Source organism: Corvus cornix, chromosome 3 (genome assembly GCF_000738735.6).
Source record: "Corvus cornix cornix isolate S_Up_H32 chromosome 3, ASM73873v5, whole genome shotgun sequence".
Classification (NCBI taxonomy): Eukaryota; Metazoa; Chordata; class Aves; order Passeriformes; family Corvidae; genus Corvus; species Corvus cornix.
The window spans coordinates 81225372-81244465 of NC_047056.1; positions in this window are offsets into that span (position 1 = coordinate 81225372).

Consider the following 19094-nt stretch of genomic DNA (forward strand, 5'->3'; position numbering starts at 1 on the left):
AGGGGAAGACAAAGATTTGGAATAGTATCTCTCCACTTTTGTAGGTGGCAGTGGAAGGCCACATGCCCTTTTGGCAAGGTTTCATTCTGTTTGCTTTCAATAATAAGTTCCATTTTTGGTTTCACAGTGAAAAGTTTAGTGCTTTCTACAACATACACCTGGTAATATTTAGCTGGAAAACCTTGCTGTTTGTTAATCAACCTGAGTCCTGGGAGACCTTCAGCTTGATGATCACTGAAGCTGAAACTACAGTGTTAAAAAAAATAAAATTAGGTAATCTATTTTAAACTCAGAAATGTATTCAAAATTAAAAATCCTCCAGCTCACCCCCTTTAGAAGACTAGGCCCTTACTCTCTGCCAAACTCTCCTGGCTCCACAGTAATCTACCCTGCCTTCTCCACTATAGACACCCTTTCAATGGCAACTGCTGGTAATGATATATGCAGCCCTCTTTGTCAGAGTACGTCATGCCTTTAATTACAGCCAGTCTTCCCTGCTGCCCAGGTTTGTTCCAGAAGTAACAACACAAGTAGCCAGTTCAAGCACTTCATCTACTCAAACCTCAAAGGTTTTTTTTCTAACTGATTATTTCATAGCCAAGAAAAGTGTCTTTAGGTTTTGTTTACCTAATTCTAAAACCAGCCGTTCACAGAATGGCATATATCTTACAGATATGAGATATTGAATTAAAATAAAACAAAAAGTTTCCTCAGGGACGGTGTCTCTATCTGTATCACAGTTTTGTCCTGTATGGGCTGTGATATGGTGAAGACATTCATTGTTTAGTGTTTTTTGAAGGAAATAAAAAAGATACCTGGTCCAAAATGTACTATGAAACTACCAGGTAAATACTTCAGAAAGCCTGAGCATGAAACTAAGCCACTAGTTTTTAAGAAGAGTTACTTGAAAGTTCTCAATAGTTTCACTCAGTTATTTCAGATTATTGCTGAGTGCTTTTCACCTCAGCCTTACAGATCAAATAAATAAAGATTGTGTCCAAGTAAATATTCGCTCTCCTCTTAGAAAAAAACCACAACAGACTTAAATCAAGTCTCCACTATTCAAAGAGCAAGTATTTTTCTTTTCTATTTCTTCAGAAATACCTTTGGCTTGGAAAGGTCTTTTTATATGACATTTATGACAAAATCCAAAATTTAATATTTGAAGCTTAAAGGTGTTCATCCTATCTAGCACACATGCTCTACAGCAGAAACACAAATATATCTCAGACAAGCTACATGACACAGCAGGCAGAGGACAAGACATCTATTCAGGGGGCAGAGCATCTGTTCCTGACCCTCACATAGCCCTGCCATGTGACTGGAGGGGAAACGATTCTCCTCAGCTCTGGTTTCTTTGTCTGTGAAAATGGAGACGGATATTCATATCTGCCTTCTGATATGGTGTAGAACATTAATGAAAAAGTTGGGTTTTTTTTAGCTGTGCTTAAAAGTCTTGTGCTTACAATCACATCTATACTTTTACCTGGAGAAATTAGTAAAGCCAAAAATTATTCATCATACTCTTTTAGAAAATATACTTGCAAGTCTTAACCTTTACCTGATACTACTTTTCACTGAAGAAGGTAATCATTTTCTTTTTCAGACTTGAATTTCTGACTGTTCAGATTGACAGTTAACTTGGGATTCTATTTACAGGTTAGGTTTTATATGTTTGTGTGAATTAGTAAAAGATGTGGCAAGAACAAAATCAGCAGGCAGTCACGACAGGCAGCCTTTAAAATGCCCTTATTTTTGTTTCTGAAGACCTTGCATAAAAGAAGATACGAGGCACGAAGATTTGAAAAAAGTTGGCACGTCTATTCAGATGTGTATTGATGCATCCTTCAACAACAAGCAAAGCTTTTTTTTACTTAATAATTCAATAAATGCATGTTGGGGGCTAGGTCTGTAAACCAGTTGAGCTCAGAGCTCAAGAAGTGAGTGATGAAGTGGTAGATGTAACTTTGATATACCGTGAAGAGCTTGTGAAGCAGAGTATTTTATATGGATGCAGAAAAAAAACTAAACGAAACGACAAAAAAGGGGTAGTGGAAGTGAAGAAAACAGCGTTTTGAATATCATCTGGGATAGATATGAGTTCCTGAATTCCTGAAAGCCAGAGAAAAGAAGATGCTTTGAGTATGAGAACTATGATTGTCCTTTGTGATGCCAAAGGATGCAGCAGAAACAAAGATTCAGACCTACCGAGGTCACCTGGGTGTTCTGTCCTTCAGTAGCCTATATCTACACTCATGTTAGTATAACATCTCATTAGAGAAATAAACATATCTAACTCATCTTTTATTCCAATACTTTGCTTATCACCAGAGAAAATTTAAAATTGAATCGAAATATTGAAATTTATCAAATTATTCTTAAGAAGATTGTATTATTATGTATCTGTACAGTTCATTGACCTATTTTATTTGCCAGTTTCTCCTTTTCTTTAAGAATTTGACTTCTGAATATTCTGTCTGTCTGCTTTGGTAGAAGTCTTTGTTTAATACCTTTCCTTGTGTTTAGATGAGGCAAAACATCTGAGTCACAGCAGCCCCATGCTGTCATGTTTTCGTATGGGTTATATATTTAACTGAAACTGAACTTAATCTCAGATCCTACAAGTGTGACTTTGAAATTAATTTGAAATCTATAGAGTTCAGGGCTGGGCAATGATAATGAGCTAAGAGATGGGCATGAAGAAGTTGCTTAACTGATATATTTTAATTCACATCCACCAAGCACTGATACGGGGCTTTTTCTCTTGAGTGGTAAAAGGCCCGGGAACCTGACAGTGCAAGGTTGTTCCTGTTTGTGCAAGGTCTTTTGTAAAACAGAGAGTAGCAGGAAGCTAGAAGATGTGATAGATCTTTTTGAAGTCTCTCCTCTTCAGCCACCATGTAAGGGGTGATCATGTTAGTGGCACACAGAATAAAGCCACAGGACAGGCCAAGGCAGTCCTTCACAGAGCACTGGAGACAGGCATGTGAGAACAACTGATACCATGCTTCAGGATGATGGAGGGGAAGTGCTTCTGCTGTGATAAGGATAGTTTTGCCTTCAGAGTAATTGGTAGAGATGGCAGTCAAGAGGCTACCAGGGAAACCTCTGTTTGTGCTGTGAAGATTATTTATTTGGAGAACCATGGGGATATCTAGGGACTGGGACAACCAGTCCATAAACACATACTAAAGGGAATGTGCTGTACAGCAACAACCCTAATTCAATGACCATAGATGCTGTGAGAGCAGGAGGAGAATGGATCACGGACAGCAGTGAAGCTTGAGTGCCTTTTCCATAAGGCATGTCCTATGCCTACTTTTGGAGGTAATGCTGGATCCAGTGTACCACTGGTACACAACAGGTAGAGCTGCAGGTAGGTCATGTTTAAGGCATCTGGGACTGTGTATGGATCTTGTTTACCTGGGAATCTGAAAGGTAATCAGGATGACCTGCTCTACCTGTTTTATTTATCATTCCAAAGCAGGTAGGAGAAAGAGAACAGTAAAGGACATAAAAGTCACCCAGAACAGAGTTTTCTAGACTAGAGAGGCTATCTAATAATTAGAAGAGGTCATTCTTTGTTTGGCTAAAAACTTTAAAGATGCTTTTTTCAGCTGATGTCACATAAACAGTGGCATGAACTTTTTTACTGTCTGCTTCCAGTGTGCAGCACTAATTATAAAATAAGGTTATGGAAAGTGTTGCCTTACAGCACAGGAAAACAAACCACCTTAAAAAGATTTTGCACTCAATTCAATTAAACAACACAAGACTGGCTAGAAGTAATTTTAAGCTCTGGATGTGAAATACCACTTTTCATATCATATAATCCCATCTTTCTGTCCTGTGACAATGACAGAGAGCTGTTTTGTCTACTTTCAAAACAAAAATTATACAGTTTCTGTAAATGGTATCAGTCATAGAGCAACCAAGGGAAGAAGCAGTCTAACTTCCATGATTATGTTTATATAAGTTTTGGATTTCTTTCTAAGTTTTCTAAGTTGTCAGTTACTATGGAACTGTCATCACCTGCCAAAAAGGTGCTGAGGATGTCACAATCATTTTGTCTCACAAATGTCAAATACTTCAGAGCACAGAGAACTGGACAACCCTAATGTTATTCCCTCAAGTTTGAGGAAATTTATCCTTTATAGATTTGACCTAACATAATATATTCCAGACATCCAAAAGCACAGGAAGCCTTCATTTAAGTTTTGCTTTCTCTCCTGTCAAAATATTAAGTGTATTTTTTAACAATGTGTTGTAAGGTGCTTGCAGTGTCTGCATTTTTGTGTGAGATTATTGAATCAGTTACCTGCATCAGGAGTTGAGTGAAACTCCAATCAAAGCATAAACCCATCCTGTTGTTGGGGGGTAAGAAAATGTGCTGTAGATATTAGGACTGTCAGGTACCTCATGTCATAAAGAGTTATCACAGACAATATGTACTCAGGCTGCACTTCCATCTGTGATTATTTTGCATGCACAGCAGTCCAAGCAATGAGAGTGTTACCTTCAGATTAAAAAAAAAAAAAAAAAAATAGGGAATTTAAAAAGGTAGTGTGTGAAATCCAACATATGTTGTTTGGACACATATGAGCTACAATCAAAAAGCAGATATATATGAGTCAGTTGGGTTTCTGGTTTAAAATGTGCCACTGTAGTGGATTCTGAAACAGATAAACAGCAATAGCCTAAGCTTGGGAGCTGAACAGCAAAAGTGCAAGCGGGATTCAGATTTCAGCCTTTGCTACTGGTCCTAGAGATACAGAGCAAAGTCAAAAGTAGACATAGAGGTGGAGGGAGAGATTGGTGAAATGAGTCCCTGCTGCCTTATTTCAATGCTCTGACATAAGGACAAATAGGAAAACTCAGAGCTGTGTGTTTGAAAGGGTTCATTTGAAATGAAGTTTCCATGTTGAATAAGTAACATCTCTTATTTTTACTCACACGTAGATCTAAGAATGATGATGAGTGCAATCCTTCAAGGACCATTTCTTCTTGACATGTGATGTTGAAATGTCATACAAAATTTGTGTTAATATGACTGTTTCTAAAGAAGAAATGGTATTTATTGTCATGCTCTTGGTGATGTTCTTGAATTTTTAATTTCCTGTGTAAATGATGTATTGATAAGATCAGATCAAATGAAAATTACACATGTACTATGTGTCCTGCCAGACAGGTGCACTTAGGTCTGGGAGGGATGGAGCTGTAGTGGTCAGTGGTACCTAGGGTGTGAAGAAAGCACAAGATGAAAAAGAATCCAGAAAAGGCAAAGATTTAGGTTTCCACTGAGGAATTGCAAGGTACAAAAGCACTATTTACTTCATAGCACATTGTTCTACACCTCCATGCAAAGTGGGTGCTGCCATGTGGTCCAAGGATCTGTTTTTTCTGCTCTCTCATATCACAGTTGGTGAAGAAACGGTGGTGTGATTCATGCCCTGGGGACGTGTTATGGTATCATGCTATCCTGGTTTTCATAGCAGAGATGTTTCATAGCAGGATAAAACCAAACACATTGGTGGTGACAAAGCATTGCACCTTTGCAACTATGTATAGTCTCCCATTTGTAAAACTACTACATCTTCCTAAAGAGGCTCCTTCCTCTTAGGTAGGTATAGCAAGGACTGTGTATGTATACATATGCCAGCTTGTTTCTATGTGTTTCTTCATGTAGTAGCAAATCAATGAAATTATTTATAGCAGCCAAAGCACAAATACACTAGAACTTGGTTTTGCAAGATTCTCTGATTTCACTGGGTTTATTCCAAATAACATGTACAGTTTATCCCTCAACGTGCCTGAAATGTTTGCTAATTTGTAGCATTCATATTTCATGAGGGCTTGTCACAAAGAGGAAAATGTTACATTCCAGTGAATTGCAGAAACAGATTACTGGGAAATGTTTGGAAATTTTAAACCAGGCAAGAAATGGGAATGGAGGGGTATATTTCTGAAGAGAAAAAACCCCAGAAAATAGAAAGAGTAATAAAGTTAGTGATACAAAACTGGAAATATTGTGGAAAATAATCTGATTAGCAGGGCTGATTCATATTACTGAAATTACTATTTCATCAAATTTTAAGGCTTTTTAAAAGTATTTTTCATCCTGGAAGAAGTCACGAATATCTTTCATTTCAGCAAAAATGAAGAGGATGACAAGCATGGAGCTGTTAAAATAGGCAGTGGCTGTGTCTGAACCATGGGATAGGTGGGTTCAGGAAGTATTCTCAGTATTCTCTCTTGGTCCTGGAGCCCAGGGACCTCCTGGAGTGTACTGTAGATTCTGATCCTGCATCAATATTTCCTTCCAAAGAAAAACAAAGGGATGCTGCTTGCACAGGTCACGGCCAGCCATGCAGGAAGAATAAAACCAGGTTTATAAAGGAGATCAGGACCAAGTCTGTTTCTGCCATGTGGTCTAGGCTCAACTAGATTGACTTTACAGATTGTCTTTCTACCTTCTGTTTTTTGGTTTGCACACCTATTAATAAAGAGGAAGCATGGAAAATATTTGGAGAGAATAATAAAGAAAATGCACTAATCATGAGCTAGGTAAAAGTAATAAGTCCTTTAGGGTGAACTTATTAATATTGTCCCAGTTTAGTTTAGTGTAGTTGTCATTTAGTTTGCTTTCTACAAAGCACCCTGACGCTGTTAGCACTGCCTGTTCAGCTGAATGACATGTCACTGTCTCTTCCTCTAGGAAAATTAGTACATATATTTGTATGAGTATGGAGCAACTTTGCAATGTATATTTATTTGGTGTGGGAAAAAACCTTTTCATCTGACTTGTTTTCATAAAGATTTTTTTGTACATGGGCCAATCTCAATGGGGAAAATGCTATAAATCTTTTGGCAGTCTGGGAAACAGTCTCAGAAGAAATATTTGTGATAAGCAATATTTGGTTTATATCTATTGTTGGCAAGAGAGTCACCAAAGAAAATTTCCCTCCTATGACACAACCTGCACTACTATTTGCTCTGTAACATACTGAGGACATTTAGGGTGACATAGTTGAAAAAATTCTGTCAATATTGACATCTTCCAGAAATTTATTGCTACAGAATAAAACATGAACAATGTTTGAAGCTGAGGAGATTGCTTCATCAAAAAGGCTTAGAGGTTTAAAAAATTGTAATAATTTAATTTGACATTTAGGTAGGTCAGTACTGTCCTGATGAGTTCAGTTTACAGTGGAGGTTACCTACTGAGCCCTTTAGCTGTCGTTCACAAACATTGTCAATAAACTGATTCAAGCAGATTCTCTTAGAGACATACTTCCATTCATTGCTATAAAAAGTAAAAGTAGGCATTAAACTATGATTTTGGTGAGTTTCTGCCTAGAACCCTACTGCTGGTGTTAAATTCACTGATAAAGCAACCATTTAAAAATTTGCCCTTTTGTTCTTATTTTCGTAGAAGCTGAGCAGACTCAGTAAGAGACGACTACAATAACTTTTAGACAGATGAGAAAAATATAAGACTATTTGTCTTAGCCTATCATTTTCTTTAGACTTTTTTTTCCCAAAAATGTAGGTCATCACCAGTAAAACATTTTTTTTTTCATGCCCAACTGAATTATAGGGTGCTTGGCTAATAGAAAACAGCAGTATTTTAGGCTTGTACCTGCAGAGGACTAGATGTAAATACAAATGTGTAGAAATAATATCAAATAAATTCAAGCATTACTTCATGTGCTTTTAAAGCACAGTCACTAAGCTTTGGCTAAGTACCACTGCACTTTATCTTAAGGTATCCCCTGTTCATTACACTCTTCCCCACAAGGGATTCTTTAGGTGTGCAGTTTTATGCTGTGAAGGCTTTCCAATTCACATCTTGTGAAAGCTTTCTCTGAAATGTGAATCTCTTGCAGCATTATGTCACAAGCTGAATGATTGAACCTGCCATTCACCTCAGGCTTTTACAGGGCCCTGTATGTACTGCCTGAGTAATGGCCCTGAGACAGTGGCATCTAGTGAACTTAGATTCTGCTTTTCTCTTTGAAAACTATGCAAACAGGAAGAAATGGCTATGGATGCCTGTGACATTTTCTCAAAAAGGCCATGAGATTACTTGGCTCCTACTGATTCTAACTGTAGTGAGAAGAGAAATCTCGCCTGGGAATAGGGAAGAGATCAAGTCATTACCTAGCAAGCAATATGACACTCAGTGTTGTCTGACATGCAAACTGATTATGACTAACAAATCCCTGACCCTGACATTCCACTAAATTTTATAGACTAAACAGAAAAAAACCCAAGAAAATCTGCTAAGCCAAAGAAAAATGGAAGCAGTTTGTTAGTGAAATTCTTGGGATTTTAAATCTTCTTCCCAGTGCCAGCCAGTTTTAGCTTTCCAGATGAAATCCCAGATAGGTTTTCAAATGGTTCATTACCCACATGGTTGCTATAAAAACACTTGTTGATGATCCAATGATCTTTCTCCTTTCTATTAGAAGTGTGGGCTGAGATGGGTTTCTTAGGTAGGATCTTTACCTGCTGGAAAATTATTTGGGGCCAACATAGGCTAGTCTTTGTGCTACAAAGAAGGTCTGCTTTACTGTTGTAGAGATCTAAGTACCCTTCTAGCACTGGAGAAATAAAATATATTATGTGATTGGTTAGATCAAAAAGTGAAAACCTGTGACATGTTCACTCATTGCTAAATCAACACTGGATTTTGAACTTTCATAGGGCATACAAAACTGATCAGGAATTAGAAAATTGTGCAGAAGTGGGCTGGTTGTACCAAAATACCTGTTTTATTTGAATTTAATTTTATTTAAAAACACCTTGAAGCATATTAGAAAAGAAATCACAAGAGGTGTTGTAACATATCTCTGCATTTGGCAAGCAAACTCAGTAGTATTATCTATGGATAAGTCTGCTTGATGTTTCCCACCATCGAACTCTTTTTAACCTTGCTTTTAAAGTTGCTTTTAATTTTTCCAAGCTTAGACTAAAGCTTTCCATGCCATAGCTTTGCCTCAGGTTGTATTTTATATTTTATATTTGGAAAAAAATCAGGCTTGTCTGAGGGTAAGGTAATAATTCTGGTGTTTCTTTCCATTTGGGAAATTTTACTGTTCTATGCTTTAATGAGGCTTGAAATTTGTCTTTTATGTACACCTCATGATTATCTGCCCCAACTCACCTTTGAGATGTTGTAATTTACACACAGCTGGGGGACTTTTCAGGGCTCAGCAGTCTGTTCTTCCTCATCATGCTCAGTTCCTTCCTTGCCCCTAGGAAGAGCTGGAGTTAGCACCTGTGTTTTCCGTAGCATGTGTGGACATATTCCCTTCATCTGGTCCCCTAAATTCATGCTCCTCTTGAAAACGATACCTCACATGTAGTGGACATGAGTATTTGGTTTAAGTTTGGATACTGGGACAGAAAATAAAACTAATGTCTGCTCACAACACCTTGCCCCCATGGTGGAGGCAGAATCTGGTGGGATCAAAGACGGAAGAAATCTGAACTGAGGAGGAAAAAGATGAGAAATACCAATAAAACCATCCCCCAAGGAAATTTCTTCTAAGGAGTTAAACCCAGGTTGTGCATAATGCACACTAATGAGCACAACACAGTACCCAAGTGACGATGAGAGTTGAACAGAAAATGATTGTGTGCATTCATGTAATGAAAGCCTGTATTGCCTGATTAAGTTTGTCCAGGCAGTTTTCGTTCTAGCCTTCCTCAATATCTGAATGCTTGGCTTTGAACCAAAGAGTTCTTCAAGTTCTTCTAACATATAAAGTGTCATATATAAATGGTGCCTTTGTTTTGAAGTTTGTCACTTCACTGCTTCCTCCTCCTCACTGAAGAAAAACAGAACTCATTAAAGATGGTCATGAACAAAGGAAAATATATTGGTAAAAATTACTTTGTGCAAAAGTTGAAGTTGGATATTGGAATCCTGAGGCTGTTTTGTAGAAGCTGAAAAGAAAATTATGCTTTTGACATGAGGAAAAAGACAGCTGGACTCTTCATCAAATCTTTTTCTTTGATATGCAGAAGTACTTGCATGTTAGCTTCACAACAGATTTGACAAAGAAGCTGCTGGCTTACTCCAAGCTTTCTCCAAACACTTGAAATGGTCATTCAGAAATGTTTATTTAGGAAGAGATCAAAAAGCCCAAACCCAGACAATTCTCTTTTACAAGCCAAACATTAAGGACAATGAAAAAAATAACATCTGGTTGAATGGGGGTTGTAACAGCTGAAAAAGGAACAGAGTTTTTGGGACAGTAATTTTGACATCGCTTCAATGCTGTCTTCATTTGATTTGTGTTGCTCCTTATTTTGACCAGTGATCCAATGTGATCCAATCCACCTGCCCTTTCTTCATAGAAGGAAGCTGCAATGTTCATACGTTCCTATTATTCATTTACTTACAATTCAAAGTAACTTTCAAGTTAATTAGTAATTAAAAGACAAATTGATCTGATCTGTCTAGTCAGGAGTAACCTTTAGAAGAAAGTAAAACTGTGCTTATTGGGGGTATTTTGCTTCTTTTCTCTTTCAGTCCACTTTGACTTTGTTCAGAGAGAAGAAAAAACCAAACAAACAAACAAAGAAGCCCCCAGCCATACAAAAATCAAAGCAAAAAACCATCAATATCTGCTTCCTGCTTTGGAGGGATTCCTGATCCAATGGAGAATAGACTTGTTTGGCACACCTGTGTATTGAAAGAGGCAACAGTCCTCGAGGCAAAAATGAGTCCCCTCCAGGGGGAGGTTGCCCTTTAGAGACAGACACTCGAACACAGTAGGGGGATGACAGAATAGAATGGAGAGAAACATGTAATTTCTTGCTTAGTGTCTGAATCTTGTTTTTCCTAATTTAATTTTCCCTGATCAGAACATTTGGGAAGAAGAATGGAGACCAGGTTTGGTGTCAGAAGACAGCTGAGTAGACCTCATATATGTCACTCCCTTTCCATTTCCTCTTCACCTCACCCTCTTATCCCTTCAACTTTTACAAACTAAGATTCTCCTTGAGTGAAGTGTCCAGTTGTTGGTTCCACATGTGTGTATGTGCTGGCCTGCCTGGGCATGCTTTTTATCTTCCAGTCCCTGTATTGACTCACCTTGCCTGTGACTCCTCCTGTTTCACACTGTAGAGCTGCACAGCTACTGCTGTGATTCACATTAGACCTCCTTACTGTGGGAGCTTACTTTTCCAGAAAAACCTTTGATCTGCCTTCAGAGTTCTTTGTTTATTTTTTCATAATCCCAATATTAGCTTGTTTTTAGTAGCTCTTAGTTTGTTGTCCATTAGCAATCTGTGAAACTGCTTCTTAAGTGCCATGTCTTCAGGAAGGCTTGTATTTGAAGAATTCCTCACTTGAAAAGAGGCCACACCACAAACAGATGGATACTCAGTATGTCCCCATGGGCTAGAAAAACCCTATAGCCTTTATCTCATCAGCTCCCAAACAAAAAAAAAAAAGAGCAAGTATTCATTTTTGCTACCTGATATATGTATGGGGACAGTATCTGAAGTGAGATCTTGAACTATGCTTGAGCACATCCACTGGAGACAGAGCTGTAAAATGCCTTTTCAGCCTTCTGGACTTCTACACCTGTACAGACCAAGCAGAGAAAGAAGTTCTCATTGAAGAAGGTAGAAATCCAAGGAAAGCCTGCATCAAAGGGGAATGATCCACACATGTCCATTAAAGGTGAACATTTAGTGCAATATTATAGTAGCAAGAGAAGGCAACTGTGGTCAAGGCAGCTGTCATAGAGATCATCTTTGTAAGTTCTGACCTTTTTTGGGTACCTAAACACCACAGTTTTGGCTTTTGTTTCAGTCTTTAGACAAATACACTTCCAGCAGAGTTTTAGAAAGTGTCACTCCCTTCTGGAAGGTAGAGCAGGAAATGTTGCATGTTATCATTGTTATTGGCCACTGCCACTTTTTCTGACAAAGCAGACAGTGGAAAAACAAAATAGAATAACTGCATTCTTTTTCTGTAATACCAACAAAAATATCTGTTGGAGGTGGAGAGTGTGGTCCCTACTGCTTTAGGTAAATGTGGAACAGTGAATGTCATAGAAACAGGGGTGGTTCTCCTCCAGAAAATTTCTTATGAAGGTAAATCCTCTGGGAACACATTCAGCGGGAGCAGAGATGTAGAACGAGATCTACATCAATACAGATTTTTATATGGTTAAAGGAAATTTGTTCTAGCAAAAATGGAGAACTCCTATTGAATCCAAAGGTGTTGGAAACTTTGGCAAAATTAATGATTTGTGCATTTTTTTTTATTCCATGGAAACATGCAAAGTAAGCTGGAAGGGAGCCTAATTAGTCATCTAGTCAAACTTAACTTAGAATTAGAACTACTTATGGTATTTCCATGCGATATTTGCTTGACTTGATGTCTTGGAGTATTTCATACTCTTTCTGAGCAATTTAATACAGCTTTTTACTAAGTTCTTGGAAACAGATTGGGGGAGGTTTTAAATTTGTTACTTATCTATTTCAAAAATTTAGAGAGAGGGTGTTCTTACTGAAGTATCTTATGCTTGACTTGTCCTAAATAAAATCCTGCATGCCACACTAGAAAGGTAGTTACAACAAAGGGTTAAAATCTGTCACAGGAGAAGTGTTTCTTACTTGCCTTCAGATATTTACACGTTAAGTATAGGCTTGTTACCCTTGGCTCCCTTTATAGAAACAGGCACCTTTGAAGGATAATTAATCTTTCCTTTTCAGCCACTCAACCTTTGGGAGGTGGAAACTCGTGATTTCCTACAGCTATTTCTTTGAATAAAGCCACTCCACTTTCATCTGTTTCATGCTTGTTTTGCAGGAGTATGCAGGTAACAAAGTTTGGGATTTTTTTTGTTTTTAGAAACAGCGAATTTGAAACATTCAAAAAATTATTTAATGGAAGTTTAAGGAAAGCAAGTTTCAGAGTCAAGAGGATTTGTTATTCAGAACAGGTGCCTTAAGCTGTCAGAAAGCCAAGATGTTATAATGTAATCTTAATGCTCTATCATAATTTAGTTTAATGTCAGATATAAAACATGTTCTATGAATTCTGTCTGAATAATACTAAAACCAATACACTTTTCTGGCAAATTACCTCAGATAAGGGATTTGTTTGAGAACACTGCAAGCTCTCATGAAAGGAGACTGCATTTTCATTTCGAAGCTACTTCCTTTGTCTGCAGCAAAATTTCCAAGACTCCCAAATGGACATTTAATGCCTAATTGAAAGAAAAAGAAAACAAATTGAAATATTTATCTTTGACTTCTTTATATGTATAGCCCAATACACAATGTGTTTTAATTCCTGATTATCATTGTCATTTTTCCTTTTTTTTGTAGCTGACTATACATACTTTTTTTAACAAGACTGGAGTCTATAATACTACAAAGTTGTGCAGATTCACCCATTTCATGTGTTGCTTCTCACATGGGAGGTTTTTTCTCTCATGCTTATATTTCTCCTATTACAGTGTGAAATGTCCAAGAGGAGAAAGTGCCAAACACTCTAACAGGTCTACAGTGATTTGATCAACATCTTAACATCCTGTCTAGAGAGAAGACCGATTTTAAAACAACTGTAGGTTATTATTTGGAGTTTCTTCAGTGCAGGTTTTAGTTCATTAGAAGATTTTTATTGCACATGAGTAAACTTACTCTCAAATGCTACCAGCTGTACAAATCTAGAGGTCAAACCTGTAAGCTATTTCACTCTCCAGATACTTGTTTAGTTTCATTTACTGATGCTAGTCTTAAGTAACTGGATCATAACTCCAGTAGTTTTATTTCTAATGGAGCTCAAATCTTTATGTGCAGTCAATAATGTAACATCGTAGGAGTTTCAAATTTTACTTTTTGGTTATTTTTTTGCCACCAACTTTTCTTTTACTTTCTACATTTCTTCATTCTCAAATTTAGTACTATGATTTCTTTACTCACAGCATTAAATGATGAAAACTAAAATAACTTTTAATTTAAATTCATTCAAGATCTTGACAATGTTTTCTTACATATCTCAAGTTTGTCTTGCATACACCAATTTTTCATTATCCAAGAAGGATACATACACCAATTTTTCCTTTCTCTGCTTCCCTTGTTGTGTGGGTATATTTTTTCTAACAGAGAGAAAATAGACTAAAATGCTGCTGAGAAGAATGTTGCATAAATAAGGAAGAAAAGTAAATCAATTCACTAGTTTTTTTCTCTGGGTTTTCTATTACTTTTTCTTTATTTTCTAATTTCTGGTATCATGATAATATGTCAAGGCCGCTCTTTGTCAAGCTCTTGCAGCACCAGATGCTTTGAAAAAGTGAAGGTTGTTAATGTAATTAATGGAAAACAAATTTCAGGACATAGCAGATTACACCACTCCTGTCAGAATGGGCTGGACATATCCCCAGGAAAGGGGGGAGAGAATGGCAAACAGTGCTTCTGACCAGTTTTACAGCATTAGTCAATAACATTTAGAGAATAAAAATTAGATATTTGTAATGGCTCCATAGGTCTACAAATATTTAAAGACAAAAAATGTAGCTGAAAATGTTTGCCAAATAATATCCAGGAAATTACGTTTGTTGGTAGTTTTCCAGCTAGGAGAAGAAAACAGCTGAACTATTGGAAAATGATCCACTGTGAATATGCTGAATTCTGAAGAAAAAAATGTGCAAGGTTAAAATGTACTGCCTTTTAGTAAGCCTGAATTTGGCCTGATTTTAGATGACACATTTACCTTATCATGTTTTGACTGTGCAACGTTCATTGATTGATCTTTATACTTACAAGTCATGTTTTATCTCTGGTAATTTGGCACTAACATATTCCTTGAGCATTCCTAAACTATAGCATATTTTCTCAAACAAAAGCACTGGTATGAAAAATATTTAGTCTTAGCTGCTACTACACACCAACAAAGTACCAGAAATAGACTGGAATTAAGCTACTTTGCCGTCCCTGTGTGTTAGCACTGTTTACTTGTTAAGCTGCAGCCACACCAGTGTGGGCTGCCTTTTTCTTAAAGAACCAGCCCCAACACTCCCTCTGGCTGCAGAATTCCTCAAACTAATGAGGACAGTGGTGCAGGAGAGGATTTCGATGACATCTCCTAAGAAACACCAAAGAGAGGATGCTTGTGTGTTCCCATGGCTCTTTCACACACATTAGGAATAATGATACTACAGTGCATAATGTACTGGAATTATGCACTCTAATGTATTGGTATAATATAATTTACATATAAAAACTTTTTCATTTGTAAAACTTCCAGCTACTTTGCTCTTTTTGTGTTTTAAGCAAATGTGATTGATGGTGTTAACTATTTTGGAAGATGGAGCAGGTGATAGTCGGTGGATTTGAATATCTGTGACAGCATAGCTGAAGAACTGCAGAATACAGGTAATTGATTGCAAGTATTTGGATAAAGTGTTGCTGTTTGGAGCCTGAGCTCCTATTCACATCACTTGCTACAGTTCTGCTTTACAGGAGGCTGCCAGTACTCCCCACATAGCTTTGCTATAATTTGAATGTAACCCTATTAACTTCCTATCAAATAAGGATTGTAACTGGAATCCTGGCTAGCATCTTACTCTCTGCTACAATTATAGTCACTCTAGTAATATAAATAATTAGTGAGTGTAAATACAGCGGTAGAAAGTTGTAGCCAAAACTCTGGAGTTGCAGTTTCAATGTGCTCAGCAAGGACAATTTACGCAGAGTTGCCTGCTATGCAGATCACTGTTTTATCTCATCTTGGCACCAGAATGATTCAAAGGGCAGTGCTGAGTTAATCTGCTATCCCAGGAGACCTAGTTTGGTGAAGTTTTGAAGCCTAGTTTTGAAGGATATTAATCTATTCCTTACTGGCAGAGATTTTTTTTTTCTACCCAAGAACTATAAAGCCAGTCTTTATGAGCTGATGGTCCTGTTTTGAAGACGGAGCTTTCTTTATCTGTCTTTCTGACCCTTGTGGTGATACCCCAGGATGCATTTTGTTTCTCAGAGGAGGCTGCCTGTTGCCTCACCTCAGGACAGCAGGCAGGGCTGCAGCAGGCTCACCACTCTCTCCACAAGCAAATTTTATGTTGTGTCAGATCTGCCTTTACACAGGGAGAATATTTGCATTTCAGGAGTATGTCCCAGCATTTTAAGACCCTGATGTTTGTGATGTGAAATACTAACTAAACATTTTTAACCCAAGAGTGTAATGACATTTTCTGCTCACTCTCACATGGTTCTGATTTTCAGTGCCAGCTATGCATTTGACCATGGGTGAAAAAACTGTGTGACATTTTGGTAGACAATATTTTTACTTTCTTCATATGTTGAGGCTTGCAGTAAATAATGGGTAGAGTAGGACCAGGAAGACTCTAATGGATAGTGTGTAAAGAGCAGTAAGATGTGCCTATTGGTTTGAAGGAGATATGTTTAGTGCAGCCCATGGAGCCCTGACCCTAACTTCATGGCATCCAGCCCAGAGAGTGAAATGTATTCCAACAATAAATCACCAGAATTTGTTCTTTTTGACTGTGTTAAAGCAACAGTCTGCAAAAGCTAGGACCACCAACTATGTTTTTTCTGCATATCTGCTCTAACCAAATCACTGCTGCTTTTTATAAGTCAAATGTTACTGAGATGACCGAGAACATTATATAGTGAGCACAGGTCTGTGCTGTTCATCACCCAACAATCTGTGCTTGGTTTGCAGTGCACTCTTATCTAGTTTCCTTGGGGTATGTCTTGACATATTGAAACCATATTTTGTTGCTTTTCACATCTTCACAGCCCTTCAACTCTTGCTATGAAAATTCTAACCATCATTTCCGGTTACATAAAAAAACCTAAACCTTGAGGAAAAGCATCATTTCAGCTTGCCCTAAACAAAAAGATTACAATTTAAAGAACATTTAATTATATTGCAAAAGTTTTCCATTGTTGGAGCCTATGTTTTTCTGGACAAGACTCTTCTCTGCTTTCAGGCGTCTTAAAAATATCTTTATTTTACAGCTTGTAATATTTCAAACCCTTTTTTGTTTGTTTTCTTAGTGTCAAAAAGAGGACAAGATGTCAGTCTTCAGAAAATTCAACTGAATTTCTTAGGAGTATTAAGCATACAGCCAAATTTTTCAGTGGGATGAGAACAGCAATACTTTGCCTAGAAAATGTGCAATATTGAAGTATTCCTCTCTTAAAAATAAAACAACAAGAAAAAAAACCAACAAAAAACCCCCCAATAAAACACAAATTATTTGATTCCTATCTTAAAAGACACTTCAAGCACTCATACAAGCACAGACAGCACGAATGTTCTTGTGCTGTTCCACTCTTTGGCAGACCAGGATGAAGCTCCACTAGTGAAAATGCATATATATATATGTATATATATACACATATTTGTATACATGTGTGTGTGTGTGTGTGTGTATACAGCTCCTCCAGCCTCCTCTTACTGTGGTTGCTGCACTCATCACTCACACACATAATCAATACCTCTTATCCAGAAAAAGAGTCAGAACCAATATTAATAAGAAGTTGCGAGAGACTGCTGACCAGGTAGATCCTGCAATGGCTCTGACAGGATATTAGTCATGCTTCCTGATCCCTCCCCCTTCATCTATCTCTACTCCATTCTGGGGATGCAAACAAGCTTTTTATTACATAACCTAACATTAGTGGTATGATGTAAGTCCAAAAATGATGAAATATCAAGAAAAAAGTATAATAATGTAATGCAGAAGTAATGGCTCTTTCTGAAACATTCATCAAGAGACCAGTGTCTTACTGGGATGATGGTGACTCAGGAGTGGAGATGTTGGCCATGTTCTTAAGGCACATTATCAGGTGTGGTAATAAAAGGTGAGTTGTCAAGCTGTTTGCCACTAAGTCTCTCAGGTTCAGAGAACTGTTCCAGCTTTGGACATGAGTCCGAGCAATTTGGGCTGTCCTGCCCTCTGCCTTCTCTGCACCACAGAATGGGGTACTGCTATCGTTTCAGTCTTTCAGATCTCTGTTGGATATCCCCTTTACTGGCTTGCCTGGTTCCTATTCAGTCTGACACTCTCCTGGATGGGCAAAGTTCTCCAGGAGTTGGTGTGTTTTCTCTAAAAGTGGTCCAGATTTTTGAGTTGATGGGAATGTACTGGGTCAGTGCTTAAGGCTTTGAATTTTTACAACAGGTTTTACACATCTTTAGCTGAGAGTACCAGAGAATTTTGAAAAAGGGTTATACTGGGTTGGATTAGAGATTGGCTACTTCCTTCACAGTAACACTGAAACATTGGAGAGCTGAAATTAGTTGGGAAAGACTGTGGGATGAAGATGGCAAGTAAAAATGTGAAGGTGCAACAGTTTTGGGGACCCTGAGCTTTAATAAGCTCATCCCGCTAGCTTTTAATATCACTGAAAAGTGAAGGACTCTTGCCTCTTTCTATGTAAGAGCTTGGTGTACCATACCTCTGAAATATGTCTCTTCCTTACAAAATAAAACCAGAATACATTAAATATTTTTGACATTGTGGACCATGGATTTCAATGTCTTCCATGTTACTGGAGGGCGCCAGTGTCATTTTTGCTCCTAGAACAACTATGCTTTCATTCCCCTAACAGGGAGCTTTTGTAGGATTTTTTCACATGCTTCCCACTCATTTTTCTCAATGATCTTCCAGATAAGTTATTCAAAGGGCTTTGGCTGTAGGCTACTGTTGCCTTTTCTTGGAGTGGTGTTGCTAAAACACATCATGCAGTCCCTTGGGACATTTTCATGTGCCCACTATATGCAAAGACCTTTATTTAGCCTTTAAAAAACTGCTTGCACAATTCTACAACCAAGGTCTAAATACATATGTCTCAATAGCTTTTATTTGAACAAAGTATGTGTGTATGCAGAGAAGGTTTTGTACAAAAATAAGTCAATAGATAATATTTGCAGATGTCTCTCAGCCTAGCAAAAGTTATCACTAGAAATCAGCACCCACTTTCTAATGAGATCAATTTATTTATCAGAGCTTCTAGTAAAATGTCACAAAAATATCTGTGAGATTGCTCAGCTGACTTGGAAACTCATTTGAGCTGGTTAGCAGGAAAGTTTT